This window comes from Papaver somniferum, chromosome 3, assembly GCF_003573695.1.
Source record: "Papaver somniferum cultivar HN1 chromosome 3, ASM357369v1, whole genome shotgun sequence".
Lineage (NCBI taxonomy): Eukaryota > Viridiplantae > Streptophyta > Magnoliopsida > Ranunculales > Papaveraceae > Papaver > Papaver somniferum.
The window spans coordinates 81530079-81547995 of record NC_039360.1 but is presented as its reverse complement, the minus strand read 5'-3'; the positions used below and the strand labels follow the sequence as shown (position 1 = coordinate 81547995).

The following is a 17917-nucleotide window of genomic DNA, read 5'->3' as shown; positions in this document are numbered from 1 at the left end:
TTAAATTTAAAGATTTAATAAAATTATATACAAAAATATTAACAAAGTGGGCGAGAGGTATTAGAAAACAACCAAGACACTGATTCCACTATTACACATGAATTAATGATGGTAAACAATCCAAAACTCTAATTATCTTTTAAGTCCTTTATATCTTAACTCACAAATAATCTGGAAAATTCTCAAAAATTAATTGTATCCCTAAGCATAGATTATATAAACAAAGCATAACCTATCTAATTGAATCACAACTAATGAAGAAAATTTTTGCAAGCAATTAAAAACTCTGCAAAAGCAGTGATTGAGTGAATTATAAATTATAAATTATAAATTAGATAAAATAAATGATTACCAATTATTCATGCGTAAATAGATTCCTCACTGCCTTGGTTGTGGGAGAAATCAGCCTCTCATCATGTAGGAAACACGCTCAAAAGTTGATTTCATTTATGCTCAAAGATAGGTTTACAAATGATGAAAAGGGAGAAATCATTCAAAACCGGAGAACTACGACCCTCGGCAAATAAGACTGTCATGCGACAGTAACAAATAAGACTGTCATTGTAACAAATAAGACTGTCGGACGACAGTGGCTGAAACTGTAGGAAAATAAGACTGCTCAGTGTGGGTCTTATGTTCTTCGTGTTCTTGGTGCAGCAGCAGCAACAGCAGAAACCGAGTTTGGGAAAACTCGAATTTCTTCTTCTCTGGCTCTCCTCAGACCCCCAGACTCTCGACACCCTCTCTAGGACTCCCAGGGAATCTATTTAAAGAAAAAACACGCATTGAATCTCCTCCATTAATCCCAAATAATCTTCTTTTACTCGGGATATTTTCTTTCTTTTTTTATCAATGATTTTGATTTTTACGCATCTGCAGCTGGACTAAATTCCTTATAAATCTTCTTCACGTTCCAAAGTGTTGATTAAGGCTTCCAAACACGTGCAGTACACGTTTAGATTCACCACAACTCGTGTAAGCTCATGTTTTTCCTCCAACTCCCTGTTTAGATTAAACCAAGTTATCCAGACAAATTTGATCGAAACAAACACCATACTAGCTCTGTTAGGACATATCACAACTACCCATGAAGTTTCAGCGATGGAATCACACAAAAACTCCTCCAAAATCCGATCGAAAAATCTGCCTGTGAAAAGAAATATTTTCCCGCCAAAATATTTTTTTGAATTTGTGAAGAAGGTCACCCCTTATCCAGTGGTCACCCCTTATCCGTTGCTGGAGTCCGAATAACACATGTCCTTTGGGGTGCCCTAAGTAATTTTTCTGGGGTGTTTCCAGCATTTTTTATGAGTTTCTCCGACGCATTTCTGGGGTGTTTTTAGTCTCTATCCTGGGGTGTAAAACACCACTTTTCGAGCCAATTTCGCCGCAAGAGCTTATTTTTCCAAAAACTTCTACAAAAACAAAAATAACACAATAAGTATTTAATCGAGTCTAACAATACAAAACATTGAGGACAAATTAGACACAAAAATGTGTCTATCAACGAGACAACACAATCAAGTTGTGCTGTGGTGAACAACAATCTGTCCACCATGACCCTTTTGGATGGAATTTATGGGACCATGACTTTCCATATTTTTAGACCATGTTTTCTTCTCTAATGATCTAAATCTATCTTTGGAAACTTTTTTCTTCGAGGAAGATAAAATCTTACATACCTTAGCTGTTTTCTCTAAGAGTTTAAGCTTGGTAGCTAGATGATCTGCTTTTTTTGTTGAAGCTTGTTGACATATCTCATCTTGTGTTTGTACTTGAAACACTTTGAAAGTTCATGACCCTTGAGAGAACAATAGGATCATCTCAACACATAAGATGGTTCAGGCGCCCGAGATGTGCAAGCTGCTAAGCACAAGGTTGATCCTGAAACATTAAACTTAGAGTTTCCAACGGAGGGGTCAATTGATTCTTCCATATTGATTGGGTTCTCTTCTAAAAGATTATCAAGATTGATGTATGTATTGCTACAATTATCAAAATCAATATTTTCACATAGAAGAGCAACACTTGATTTTTTTGTCTTCATCAGAATCATAATTGTCAGACATCTCATCAAGTGTAGCAGCAAGACATTTGTTCCCAGTGTATTTTCTACGATTTGGGCACTCGTTTGCAAAATGACCAAAAACTTTACACTTAAAGCACTGAGGCATATCCTCGTCATCAGTTTCATCTGTGTCCCTGTTTTTAGGAGGAATACGATTATGAGGTTTGACTGATGCATTTGGCTTATCTCTGGAGAACCGTTTACTTCTCTTCAACAGAACATCCCTAAAATGTCTTGTGATCATCGAGACCGATTTGTCAAGATCTTCATCTGATGATTCAGTCTCAGAGTGATCATCTTCAGAGATATACACATTTTTACTTTTATCAAGTAATTTTGTGTCTTTTAGTGCTTTGAACGCCACATCCTTAGATTTGGATGAATGCGCGTGATCAAAGATCTTAAGCTTCCCAACCAACGTGTTTCTGGAGAGATTATCAAGGTTATTTCCCTCAACGATGGCATGCTTCTTAGAATCGTATCTAGATGGCAGCGATCTGAGAATTTTCATCACAATGTCCTTTTCAGGAATAGTCTTACCCAGTGCAAAAGATGCATTAACAATTTCAGACACTTTGTGATTAAACTCATCAAATGAATCTTCATTTGCCATACGAAGGTTTTCCCAATCAGAATTTAGGTTTTGAAGCATGGCTTCCTTTTCACTGGTATTTTATTCGAATACGGTTTCTAAGATATCTCACGCATCTTTAAACCTAGTGCAATTTGACACATGGTGCTGAAAATTTGGGATAATGGCATGTATGATGGCATTCAAACCGTATGAGTTTTGCTTTGCAGCAAGTATCTCAGCAACATCGTATTCGCCAGTATTCTTTGGAACAGTAGCGTTACCTATTTCCACAAGGGGAGCAACATAGACATTAACAACATATACCCATGATTGAAAATCACGCGATTGAGGAAAAGCTCGCATAGAAATTTTCCACCATAAGTAGTTTGAGCCATCGAAGACTGGTGGTACGTTAATAGAGATAGCACCTATGTCTATAGAGTCAGATCGCTACAACACACAAACTTTTGAGTTATTAAACGTGTTTGCCCGCTTTGATACCAATTAAAAATGCGGGGGTTTAACAACCTCACCCAATATTCCGATTAGAAATCTGTATGGACTAACTCTAATATACTTTTAAGAGAATCAACTAGACAATCAGACTCAATCTTAATAAAAAGTATATCAAGGAGTTAATATCTCTATCTCTCGATTTGATCTATACTCAATCAAATAGAAATATGTGAGTCTTTATCAAATACAAGAGATATAAACTTGGATGGTACCAAAGACCAATATCCAAGGATCAATCAATTTCTAATCAACAACCAAAGGTTGGATTTCACAATTGATCGATACAACGCACAACCTGTGATATTTCAATTATATAACAAAATATAATGTGGAATAGAAATAACACAAACACCAGAAGTTTTGTTAACGAGGAAACCACAAATGCAGAAAAACCCTGGGACCTAGTCCAGATTGAACACCACACTGTATTAAGCCGCTACAGACACTAGCCTACCACAAATCAATCTCACACTGATTCAAGGTACAGTTGCGCTCCTTACGTCTCTGATCCCAACAGGATACTACGCACTTGATTCCCTTAGCTTATCTCACCCACAACTAAGAGTTGCTACGATCCGAAGTCGAAGACTTGAATAAACAAATCTGTATCACACAGAAAAGTCTACAATAATAGATAAATATGTCTCCCACAGATAAACCTAAGAGTTTGTTCCGTCTTTTGATAGAAATGAAGGTGAACAGGAACTAATTGATAAACCAGACTTATATTCCCGAAGAACAGCCTAGAATTATCAATCATCTCACAATAATCCAAATCGTATGGTAGCGAAACAAGATATTGTGGAATCACAAACGATGAGACGAAGATGTTTGTGATTTCTTTTTATCTTGCCATATCGGAGATATAATCTCAAGTCAATTATTCAATTGAACTCGTACGATAGAAAATGGCAATATCAGATCGCTCAGCTACAAGAAAAGTAGTTTCGTCTGCCTTCACAATCCCAATGAAGTCTTTAAGTCGTTAACCTACAGGGTCTCGAGAAGAAACCTAAGATTAAGGAGAATCGACTCTAGCAAAACCAACTAGTATCACACATGAGGTGTGGGGATTAGTTTTTCCAGTTGCTAGAGTTCTCCCTTATATAGTTTTCAAATCAGGGTTTGCAATCTATGTTAGCTAAGTAACAAAGCATTCAATATTCAGCGTTAGATGAAAACCTGATTAGATACAAGCTAATATCTTTCAACCGTTAGATCGAAACTTAGCTTGTCAGACACAAATAAAATGTATTTCATTTAGGTTTGAGTAACCGTACCTAAACGTGCTCCAATGGTTATCCATATGAGCACTTCCATATTAACCGTTTTCATATTTCTCATAACTAGTTCAAATGACTCATAAGAACTAGTTGAAGAGTTGTTCAATTGCTTAGGTCTTTATTCATAAACAAAATTGAAAAAAATCGGTTTAATTCATTTGAATCAATTCATGAACAATATATCCACGGTTTGCAAAGATTGCATTCCTTATAATTTATTGTTTTAAAGTTCATGAACTACCGATTTGAGAAATAATCAGCTTGGGTACGCGTACGGGTATGCGTACCTTAGATACCAGATTTGAGTTGGTTTTTGGTTTCCAAACTCAACAGAATTTTTCGGGTAGAAAAGTTCCGCCAGTACGCGTACCTAAGGTGACTGGTTTATAAATTTGTAAACTCCAAACTTAGCAGAATTTTCCGGGAGGAAAAGTTCCGCCAGTACGCGTACCTAACCTGTCTCCTTCACCAATACCGTATGCATACATATGCACACACTTTGTTTCCGGTACATGGATTTATACACTAATGTGCGAACATACTATATATGCTTATATCCATAGATGGTAATCTCAACTCTACATTTCAATCATTGAAACATTCTTATATAATGTTATAATAGTCATTATTCACAACTATCGTCATCAAAGCCATTTTCAAGATTGAAACGTCATCATGAATTTCGTCATGGGTAAAGATGAAAAATGGTTAAAGCGAAAGCTTACCAACACATATTTCGAGAAAAAGATAGGCGAGTAAACTCGGCTCGAAATATCAAATGTGTATGTACGAAAACTATCATACTTATACGACTTTTTATCTCAAGAGTAGGATATAGAGTAGATAGACTTTTGAGTGATAGATAAGTTCAAGTCTCCACATACCTTTTAGTCGGAAGAAGTTCCACTGGTTCCTTGAGTAGTTCTTCGTCTTCGTAAGATGATCGTCATGGAGTCTGAAGCTCAACTACACTTAACTATGCTAGTCCGAGACTTAGATATAAGTAGACTAGAAATCAAGACACATAGTTTTGACAACTAAATTTGACAAACAAATTTAAGATAACAATGCTTGCGAGTTCGACCGAGCAATGCTCTAATAGTAATATCAAAACAAACTTGTAGATTATGGTTTATTATACTCTTCAAAATTAGAAGAGAAACCTAATTATTCTACAACAAGAACAACTACAATAAATCTAGAGATATCTTGTTAAAACTTCTTAAGGGATTTATGTGACACCTTAATTGAAGTTCTCTTTCAAGTTCAGAATTCGACCAACTAGTGTCGGTATACGTTCATGAACTGAAATCTATCAAACCTAGGGTTTATGATCAATAATTCTTGAATGACCTTATATCAGAAGAGAAGGACCTTAGAATAGACAAGAATTATTGATTACCCTAGATTACAAGTTGCGTAACTATCAAAGAGATTATTACCAACTCGGATTTGCGATTAAGGCAAAGACCTTTTTGTCTCACTCTTATTCACGAAATATAAGTAGTGGTGTTGATGGTGGTTTTTAGTTCAGGGTTAAGATTGTAAAACCTCGCATTTAATGTGTCGTCACTCTGCAAGGAAACAGAGCTATGTAAAAGTGATGAGTGTTCAACCTCTTCACTGGCGCATTTATTGAGCAAATCAATATTTTCTCATGAAATTTGTCCAGAATGGTGCATGTAGCAACAATCCCTGATATTCTGTAAATGTTGGCACCTTGCCTGTATTTTTCAGTTAATATTAGTTTCTTTGAATGCCTTTTGTGCTATGTTCCCCAGGTGAACCCTTAATGTTGATATGGTATGACAATTTGTGTTCACTCGCAACAGAGTAGCACGAATTTCCAAATATCAAGGATAAGGTCTTTGCATAAAGTATTCATTCAGAAAGCATACTGCTCTCTGACAATGAACTTAAAGAACTCTGTGTCAACACATAGAATTCAATCAATTTTGTGATAATTCACAAGATTCGGATATTACCATGACTAATTTGCAAAAATTAGGGTTTTGCGCCTTGTGCAGTATATCAGACCTTGCCTGTCGAAATTAAGCCTAGGCAAACTAGGTAATTAATCCGCCATGGATTAGTAGGTGCAAAATCTTTCCCAGAATCATAAAACAAGAAATAAAGGAGCCGCAGAATAGGAGCAGCAGCAAAGGGAGGTGTGGCCATGCCTTAGGCCAGCAGGCGCCATTTTCCATTGGCCACGCCCCATGTTGTCTAAACCTACCATATTTCCCTCGACCAATCAGGTCGCCTTAAACCCGCCATGCGCACATAAGTTGTGGTTAGGCCTATACTTGCCGACCCTATTTTCCATCGACCAATCAGGTCGCTTTAAACTTGCCACACCCACACCAGAAGTGTGGCCACGCCCGCATTTTTCCGACCCTCTCTTTTTCTTCTAATCAGGTTGCTCTAAACCTGCCGCAATATTAAAAAAGAGAGGCAAAATTGCGCCAATACAAATTGGCTTTCCAAAGTTGCGTCAATGCGCTAACTGGCATGCCAAATGTGCCGGACGTGCCACTTTGCCACAAAAGCATGTTGGACGTGGCAACATACGATAAATAATGCACTTACGTGCCAACCCGTCTTCTTCGTGGCCAACGCCATAACAGACTTCAATGTGGTTATCCTAACTAGAAACACGACCTTGCATGGTCTAAACCCTAATTTCCAGTCGTGGCACTAATTATGCCACTTCGGCCCCACAACATGCCACGAGCCGTGTGGGACCCAGGAAGCCCTAATAAAGACGCCGTATCATAGCCACCCGTGGCAATCCTTGCTCATGTGTCCGTTTCCATATGATGGACTGGCTATGGTTCCTTAGGCGTGGATATGGCACCATTTGCACAAAACGTCGATGCGCCACGGACACATGTCGCATGCCGTATGCACTAATTAGGGTTCTGGTACGCAAAACCCTAATTTAGGCAAAGTTGATACGCCAACCAAGCCAAGTAACGTTTCCCAGAGCATTGGGTTTGATGTGTCAACATGGCCAATGTTTCCACGCCACATTTGGGTATAACACCAATGTGCCAAAATCTAGCGGCCATGGCGACTTGCACCATCATGCCACTGGCATGCGCTAACTATGTCAGTCACGCCATCGTGCCGCAACGCACGTGCTAATTAGGGTTTCGATACGCCAAGCCCTAATTTAGCTAAAGTCGCCATGCCAACTAGGTCAAGTAATTCTCCTAAGGCATTAAGTTTAACTTAGGAACAGGGCCAATGTTGTCGGAGCCATATTTGGGTCTAACACCAATATGCCAAAACAGCTGTCACGGCTACACCACTGGCATACCGCTATGTCATGGCTACGCCAGGCGCCACTATGCCAATGGCGCCACTTTGCTATACAACAAGATGTGGCCATAATGAATGGCAATCCTTTCTCATAAGCTACAATCTCATCCGTCCAAATTCTCCATGGAATTGACAGGCCTGTGGCAAATTTTAGGCGGCCAACCAAGGCAAGCCTAATAGCATTACATGCTATTTTCCTATGGCAAGTCTCTTGACTTTGACTTGCCTCACGTAGCAATCTGCTACATGTTTTTCACGAAAACACTCGAGATATCAAACATGTCACAAACTGGGGGGATGCTCATCAGGGTATTGGTATGGCGGTTTACAGCGTGCGGCGTGCAACACGTCCATGATAAGAAAGTGCCAGGAAAACAGGGCAGTTAGTGGAGGCAAGAAGTAGTGGGTGTAAACAAACCCGCTTCCTTCATAGTGGAGGCGTGGTTTCTGGCAGTTACACATTACTCCACTCTTCCATCACTCAATCATTCCCACTTCCTACAAGACCAGGGTGCGTTTAATTATGACTTGTATAAATAGGTTTCACCTATTTTCACCAAACAACAAGTTTTGGTTAGAACAACAACACAGTATCCATAAAAACACCAAAGAACTGATAACTTTCATTCCACAAGCCAGTTCCAAATTCTGATACAAGTTATAAAATAGCCACACCTTCAGAATTAACCATTCTGGTCTCAACACCTTCTTCGCTTCCCTCCCTAAGACCAACCCTTCTCCTTCACTTTGTGACCGAAGCAAGACTGGAACGACCATTTCTTGGTTTAGGACAGGATTGTACAGATTTATCTCTCGAATCTAAAGTACTCCCATGCAGTGCATTTATTTTAGGTTTTGATTCGTTTCTCATCCACACACCCAAATTTACCAAAACCAGCAGAAACAGTTTTTACCCATAAACAACTGGCGACCATAGTGGGAGATTAATCTCTCGGTTGCAAAATCAATTTCTAATTTTCAATTTCATTTTTTCAATCCCAATTTCAAGATGGTAGAGCTCAGATCCGGATCAACAACAAGCCCTGACGCCACCAGCGCTGAGAACGTCCTTGGTATCAACGTTTCTTCCAGTGGCATCAATGTACCACCTGTCAGCATGATCAGCACCAGCGGCACATGAAGCATTCCCTCAGGCGTTACACCTCCGATCACCAGGGCCAAAGCCGCTGCCGCCACCCCCAATATTTCTTCAAGAGTGACTCCCCCAGTTGTCACCAGAGCCGCCGCTCCACCATCGGGACGAGAGACTGGAGGAACCAGAGGAGGCCAACCTCCTATCACCATTGCCGATTTGATGGAAAGACAGGAAGTTCTTTCTAAGTCTCAGACGGACATGACTTCAACTCAGAAGGAGGTGCTTACTTTCCTCAGGACACTAACGGAGCGGTTACCGCAGGAACCACGCCGAACTGAGCCAATGAGGAGCACTTTTAATACCCCTGGCCCCAGTACCTCAGTAGGGCGTACCCTTGTAGATGAAGAGGCCCGCCCATTGGAGAGGAATCATCCATCCAATTTCGTCACACGTGAATATTTGGAACGACTTTTCCGAAATCGAGACAGAGAAAACCCGGTGGACATGCACCAGCATCAACCTCCGTATCCTCCTGATATGCAAAGAGTTCCTCTTCCGAGGGGATATTTTTCTCCTCAATTCTCCCTTTATGACAGCACTGGTAATGCACGTGAACATATCTCTCGATATTTAGAATCCTTGGGTGAGCACGAATACAATCATATCCTCCGCTTGAAAGAATTACTGGAAGAGCGTAAACCTGGTACAACAACATTGCACCAAACAACATATCCAACTGGTGTGAGATGGTTGCAGCTTTCTAGAAGAAGTATTTCTTTGTGTCTGAGAAAATCACCTTTTCAGACTTAGGAAGGATGTTCCAACGAAACAATTCAGAATTCAGGCACTGGATTGTCACGACCCAAACGTGACTGGGCAACAATTGCTGGAGTCCTGCATAAATGGCATGGTTCCCATTTACCACGCCCTATTGGAGAATCTTCGCTACCAGACATTCTCTGAACTTCATGAAGCCGCTAAGCGGACGAGCACAACAACACCAGCATTGTTAGAAGAACCAGGCCGGACAAGAGTGAAGACGCACGTGAAACTAGAGAAAATAGACGCCTCGTCAACAAGAAATATGACACTGGCCTTTCTGTAAGCGTGGTGGGTGAAGGAGGAAAAAGGAAATCTCCAGCAGCAGAACAACCACCCAAGCGTGCAACACCAACACATCAGGAGGCTCCACCTCGAAAGGCCGCGACTAAAGCTCCTGTGCAACACCAAGAAGCCAGAGAAGCTGCCATGGATTTCCCTTTCCCAATCGAGGAGGTAATTGAACTTCTGGAAGCATGGATTCAAGATGATGCCATCAAGCTACCACCTATCAGGCGTCCGCCAACTGAAGAACAAATGGCAAATCCCAAGTATTTCCGCTACCACAGGTTCGTCCATCACCCGACCAATGAATGCAATAGATTGAAACGTATCTTCAAGGAGAAGGTGGAGGCGGGAGAACTTCAGCTAGGTAATGAGGGAGTTCACAGAGATCCCCTTCTAGTCAGGAGTTGTATGCTTTCTGGGGACTCTGTCCACAAGACAGTGCAGTCCATGATGCAGCGTGTGCGTGAAATCCTCTATTTATCCAAAGCGCAGCATCAAGATATATTTACAGCCCTCAACCGCGTCGTTACGGGAAGAAGACTCTTTTCTATCGAAGAAACTGCTCCCAAATCCCAACCTCTCTCGGGAAACACCGTTAGAAAGTGCAACTGGGGACTGCTGACCACTGCTCACCTGAAGAATGTCGAGTTCGATAGCGCACTAATCGGTGCGGGCTCTGATTTCAACATTGCTACTGTCAAGAATTTGAGATCTGCGGGGTTTCAAAGCAAGAGGCTACTCACTCCCCAATTGTGGTCAAAAACCCAGAAGGAGAAGCAATGAATGCTTACGGCTATATCAATCTCGAAATCAAGGTGCGAGATACTTTAACACACGGCAAATTCCACATTGTCAAAGAATGCCCAAATTATAACATGATTCTGGGGCGCTCGTGGGTGCATAACAACAAAGCAAAATTAGGAGTATGTCCTCTGCCGGTATCCGTACCTGAAAGAATTTCCAACTAGCCGTCCGACCCTGAAGACTACATGCTGTCGTATCTACAACTTTCCAATGTAACCCAGCTGCCTGGAGAGAGCCCATCGACGTACATACGCAGATTTCGGACACAAGTAAGTCTCATCGAACAACCCTTTCTGCAACCAGTTACTTCTCCTCCCGCCCAGGCCTGGGGACTAGATCCAATTATCAACCCGGGCATCATTGGAAGATTTGAATGGGATGCCGACCCCTTCAAGTGTTTCATCAAAAGTTTGGAAGCTATCTTAGTCAATAATAATGGATCCAAGAATCAAATAGCGGCGCAACTAGAGATGTCAAACGGGGCAAGCTAGGGTCAACCCGGCCCTAGCTTGCCAACCCTTACTAGGGTTAGGGTCAACCCTAGCCCTAGTACTATTCACGAACAAGCTCAAAACCCCAACACTAGCTCTAGACGGGTCAACCCTGACGGGTTGGCGGGTTGGCTTGTTAATGTTATCAATTTAAAAATTAAATTTAAAATTTAGGATTGTTTAGGATTATTCATTTAGTAAAGGTTGAACCTAGGTCAATTTGGTGTTTAACTAGAAGCCCCACCACTGAGTTGTAAAGTGGACGTTTTTATTGCCACTTAATCAACGATATAGCCGGTTACGGCGCTTTAGTTTTCTTAGGCAGAGAACCCTAACATCAACTAAGCATTTTACTTTTTTTTTATCATTTTATAAGCTTAAATTAATGTGAGTAAGACTAACTCACTGTTTAAATTATGCTAGTCCTTTTATCAATATAGGACATCCCGAATAAATATGTGATTGATGAATCTAAGTTGTAATTTAATTTATTGATTGATTATTTAAAATCTAAAAATTGTTATATTTGTTTGGGTAGATCCAAAATTAGCTTTATTTATTGATTTAAAATTAACTAATTCTAATATATGTTTGCAAATCATGGATTTTAAAGAGTTGGTGGGATTGAGGGATATATTTATTAATTTTGACGGGTTGACGGGTAACCCGCGGATTGGCCCTAGCCCGGCTTGTTTTCTAGTAGGGTTGTATATGCCAACCCTAACCCGGCCCGTTTAGACAACAAGTCAAGCCGGGCCGGGTTGAAACAAGCCGGATTAGGATCAACCCGCAAGCCGGGTCATAAATTGACAGCTCTAGGCGCAACATCAAAACCCATTCCAAGTTGGAGACATGGTAGTGAAAGTTGCCGCTCAGCCTCTTTCGTCCGACTCCACAGACGAACCATACCTAGTAGCAGAAGTTATTTTGGGAGGCTAATGCAAGCTCATCAACACGGACAAGTTAGAAGGCATAGTAATACATGCTCGGTGGCTCAAACCCTTCAAAGTTTAAAAAGTCACGCCACCTCTTGCCTCAGAATTCTTCTTAGTATTTCCTTCAGCAGTTTTTCCTTTCATGCAATATTTATAATTCCTCCAAAGTGGTTGTACTGCTTGCATTGATAATTAGGTTTCGAGTTTAATTAAAAGTATCTTTCTTTCAAAAAATAAGCTTTCCTGAATCTCAAAGGGAAAAGCACCAAGTAAGTTCAAACCCTCACAAAGCCATTACCCATCAATTCGAAGCCAGAAAAAATCAAACCCTACAAGAAATATCTCATTCAAAAGTACTGAAGAGGAGAATATGCAAGGAAGAAGATCAGAAAGTGGCGGCATAAGAACATCTGGCTTCAACTTTCGCCTGACAAGGTTTCTCTACTTCTCGCGACGTGTTTCCCGGCTTGTGGCAGATCATACTTCTACATACTCAGGCGGCATGCTACAGACATCATGTGTAATTTGCAAAGGAAAATCTGATAAAAGGTTGGTCAAACCCTTAACTATTGTTGTTGTTTCTCCTGTTTTGAGATACGGTTTCCAACGGCATACGGGGGATTTATTGTGGAAGTAGCCATGACGCGCTAGCTAGCATCATTGCTACGCTATTTATGCGTTTTGATTTTCCATCCGCTGAATCGCTCTGGGAGAATGGAAGAACTTGTTTTTCACAGAAAGGAGTTTTAGGATTCTTTTGGGAGATTTTATTCATTCGATCAAAGATATGAAGTTATCAAAGCAGCATAAGTGAAAGAATATTACTCGGTGAAGCACGACTTCAGTTACATGAACAATTTTTTTTTTGAGGTATCAATAATTTACAAGCTACGAAAAGATTGTTCTTCTACATAAGGGAATAATGAAATGGAAAGCTAGCTGTCACTATCAACGCCAAGGTCAGCGACGCCTCCACTAGAGTTCTCCCAAGCACATGCTCCAACACCCTCTCCAACAGCAGGCATACCCTCCAGAAGCCGTTTCAACAGAAGCTTTAGCATCCTCTCTAGAAGCAGTTTCAGCAGCAGCCTTGACACCATCTCCAAAGCCTGTTCCAGCGCCATCTCCAAAGCCAAAGCATGTTCCAGCTCCATCCCCAAAGCTTGCTTCAGCAATCTCTCCAATAGCTCCAACATTTTCTCCAGCGCCCTCTCCAATGGCCGCTTCAATAGCACCCTCAACTAAGGCTGCACAAGAACCGGTTCGAAGTCCCTTTACCGGACCGGAACCGGAAAAACCGTACCGGAACCGTTGTTGGCGGTTAAGGACCGGGACATGATATGGGAACCGGGATAAGACCAGGTATAGGGAACGGTTCATGGGGAAATACCGGTCTGTACCGGCTTGAAAGTACCGATTAATATGAGACGTTTATTAAATTTGTATAAATCAAACTCAACCATCCATTCTAGGTATGGTATAAGAGATAAGGGTGAAGTCTTCGATCTGTTTCTCTCTTTTTTTTTTCACTTTTATTTTCAGTTTCTTCTTCACTGCAGGATGAGACAGAGCTTCATCTTCTTCACTTCTGCTGAAGAGTAAATCGATCTTCTTCATTTCTTCTTTCTGCATCTTCTTCTTCTTCTCTTTTCACTTCTTCTTTTATGTCCTTCAGTCCTTCTTCTTCATCTGGTTTAGGGTTCTTAATTCTTATGTTCTTCATCTGCTACTGCTAGCTACTAAGGTAAATCGATGGCATCTTCTCTGTTCACTTCGTATTAATTGAATTCCATGCATGTTTAATTTAGGGTTAAATCAATTTATTCTGTTAGATTTAGGTTTAAATCGATTTATTCTGAAACTGGAAATTAAACAACAGAAAGTAGAGAAATGATTGAACTATTGTGTTTTCTGATATGGGTTTTTGATTATATAATTTGGGTTCTGTAAAATTTTGTCAAATTTCTGTTTAATTTGAACTGAGGATGTGATAGAGTCTAGGTTGTGTTGGTTGTTAAGAAGATGATAGGTGTTAGAACTTAGAACTATGCAGGGGTTGAGCTTTATGAACAGAAAATGAAATGGGTTAGTTTGATACTTTGATTGAATTGTCTTGAACTCTTGATTAATGGGTTGAGAACTGTTGCAACTGGAGTTGAAGTTACATGAAATGTCAGGTTAACTTTGAATGATGAATATTGGTTTTTGATCTATAACTGTGGATGAATTTGTTTTTGATGGAAGCTGTTTAGATGAATGCTAGGTTAATTGAAGGTGGTGATTGGGAAGAGAATGTGTTTAGATCAACATCAGATGCTCTAAATTTTCGTGGACAGTGATTCTTTATCTTGTTCTTTACTCCATTGCTTTTGATTTTTGCCAATTCAAGTGATCTGTTGCCTATGGATATACAGTGTTTAGTGCCTACTGTATTTACTACTATTGATGTTGATCGTTCTTTCCCCACTGTACTTCCTTTACCCTTGTTGATGCTTGAATTTGTTTCTGGAAATAATGATGCCCATGTTGATCTGTTACACTCTTGATGAATTTTCTTGCACTGTTTTCATTTGTTGTTGTTTAATATTTGTACCAAACTCTCTTTTTTGAGTTGATAAACAACAGATGCTTCTATCGGGTAATTTGGATGTGGAAATTTCAGAAGCAACTGACAATAAAATAGTGAAACTCGCAATAGAATAATTACGCTACATTCTGAATTTGATGGTCTGAAATTATGTTTTCAATTCGAACAGGCTAATCATTTGAGTTGCTAAATGGGACATCTATGGGAATATTTTGAGAAACTTGATTCTACAAGAGCAAAGTGTAGGCACTGCTCAAAGGTATATGCTGCTGATACAAAGCGAAATGGGACAACTAAGATGAGATTTCATATACAACAATGTCCAATTATTCGAGAAATGAGGCGTAGATTCAACCACAAAGGGAAAGAGGACTTAAAGGGAGCTTGATATTCATTGTCGCAGTCTCGCATACTTATGGAATGTAAGTGGAAGTGGTGTAGAATTGTGGATTTGTTACTTGTTAGTTGTTACTGTTATTTAGTATTGAACTTAACTACTTAAGTATGTAAATGTTACAAACTGAACTTATTTTGTAATGTTGCTGGAAATGTTGTTTTAAACTTTTAGAATTTTGTAATATTTTTCAGGTAAAAAACCCGGTACCGGTCTTGTACCGAACCGGTACCGGAAGTACATGTATAACACCAGGTACAAGTACAGGTACCAGTCCTAAATATGAGGTACCAGTCAACACCAAGTACAGGGACCGGTACTATAGGAGAACCGTACCGTACCGGACCATGTGCAACCTTACCCTCAACGGTCGTTTCAGCCTCTCCACCAATAGTTTCGACATCCTGAGCCGCGCCGACATCCTTCTTAGCAACTGCTCCAAAAACCTCTTGATGATACTCCGGTTCGTCAACATCAGAGCCAAGGATTACGATACCGTTATGAACATGATAATTAAACTTACTCTCGCCTGAAGGTTCCTTAGGATCGATCCTTCGCCGCTTCAGTCGAGAAGCGAACCTTTCAGCCCTAGCACTGGGATGCGGAGATGCTTCACCACACCGAGAATCAACGCGCTGGGATGCTTCGTCATGTCTCCACTTCTCCTCCATGTCAACCAAAGCAATGAAAGCTTGAACACGCCCTCGAACAATGTGTAGATGAGTGAGAGACATATCCTGTATGGCCTGACCAGCCTCACGAAACAAAGAATCAATTTTGTTTAATATCTCCTCAGACGCAGAGACCCTGGGTTTGTCAACTTCAAATCTTTTCCCCGAGGAATTGGAAGAATGATCATCACCAGGAGTTCCCATCATGAACTGCAGAGAATCATTATGTCTACATCGACAACCTACGTAGTAAAGAGGGCAAAAATAAAACTACAAAAAGGATATGAAACAATACCTAAAAGGAGATAACACAATCCTGTGGTGATCGATGTGAAACGAGAAGCTCGAGGTGCTCTCTTATATTACGCAAACCGATAAAACCGGGGAAAAGAAAACTCTTTGCCTGCCGTACAAGAAGGTTCTAGATACGGGATATCAGCTGATTAGACACTTATCTATCTGGGATGGTTGACTCACCTTGGCTGCTGATGGAAAAGAAGTTCGTCATTGCAAGAACAAAGCTAACGAAGCAAGAATAAAAGGATGTGTGATGCCTTTTATATGCACGACGCCTTAAGAGTTTGGGTGAAAAAAGGAATCCGCTTTGGATTCAACCATGCCCAAATCAGCGCCAACGTCCTGTAGCTGAACCAGCAGCGCGCCAGCACATCAGACACTCAACCTGCATCGTCCCGTGGCCAAAGTTGCAGCGCCAGCATCAACGTTCTGTGGCCAAAAGTTGCAACTCCAGCACCCTGTGGCCAAGCCGGAAATACGCCAAGATGCCAACACAAGGATCATAGACTACTCATATCTCCTGCCAATGGTTAGTCAAATTTTCCCTGGCAATCTCCGCATGTTTTGCCTTTTGGTTCCATCCTTGTCTGTCACCATTTCATGCTTACCCCGCAACAATGCTACTGTTTCGAGCTAAGCAAGGGACTTAATGCTGATGGTGGTTTTTAGTTCAGGGTTAAGATTGTAAAACCTCGTATTTAATGTGTCGTCACTCTGCAAGGAAACGAAGCTATGTAAAAGTGATGAGTGTTCAACCTCTTCACTGACGCATTTATTGAGCAACTGAATATTTTCTCATGAAATTTGTCATGAATGGTGCATGTAGCAACAATCCCTGATATTCTGTAAATTTTGGCACCTTGCCTGTATTATTCAGTTAATATAAGTTTCTTTGAATGCCTTCTGTGCTATGTTCCTCGGCTGAGCCCTTAATGTTGATATGGCATGACAATTTATGTTCACTCGCAACAGAGTAGGACGAATTTCCAAAGATCAAGGATAAGGTCCTTGCATAAAGTATTCAATCAGAAAGCATACTACTCTCTGACAACGAACTTAAAGAACTCCGTGTCAACACATAGAATTCAATCAATTTTGTGATAATTCACAAGATTCGGATATTACCCCGACTTTTTTTCAAAAATTAGGGTTTTGCGCCTTGCGCAGTATATCAGACCTTGCCTGTCGAAATTAAGCCTAGGCAAACTAGGTAATTAATCCGCCATGGATTAGTAGGTGCAAAATCTTGCCTAAAATCAGAAAACAAGAAATAAAGGAGTCGCAGAATAGGAGCAGCAGCAAAGGGAGGGGTGGCCATGCCTTAGGCCAGCCGGCGCCATTTGCCATTAGCCACGCCCCATGTTTCCTAAATCGGGACTATTCCCCTCGACCAATCAGGTCGCCTTAAACCCGCCACACGCACATAAGTTGTGGATGGTCCCATACTTGTCGGCCTTCTCTTTTTCGACCAATCAGGTTGCTCTAAACCTATCGCAGTATTAAAAATGAGAGGCAAAATTGCACCAATACCAAATTGGCTTTCCAAAGTTGCGTCAATGTGCTAACTGGCATGCAAAACGTGCCGGACGTGTCACTTTGCCACAAAAGCATGCTGGACGTGGCAACATACCATAAATAATGCACTTATGTGCCAACCCGTCTTATGTTCGTGGCCAACGCCATAACATACTTCAATGTGGTTATCCTAACCAGAAACACGACCTTGCATGGTCGAATCCCTAATTTCTAGTCGTGGCAAAAATTATGCCA

At 40.7% G+C, this 17917-nt stretch overlaps 1 long non-coding RNA gene across 2 annotated transcripts; it reads left to right on the top strand.

Moving 5' to 3' along the window:
• Window positions 1-13686: 13686 nt before the first annotated feature.
• On the top strand, window positions 13687-17050 carry LOC113356647. Of its 2 annotated transcripts, XR_003363074.1 has the most exons (3): window positions 13695-13942; window positions 14955-15207; window positions 15374-17050. It is a non-coding gene; the product is annotated as an uncharacterized LOC113356647 (long non-coding RNA). The 2 variants fall into 2 exon arrangements; XR_003363073.1 differs by lacking the exon at window positions 15374-17050 and having other exon boundaries at window positions 13687-13942; window positions 14955-15363.
• The last annotated feature ends 867 nt before the right edge of the window (window positions 17051-17917 follow it).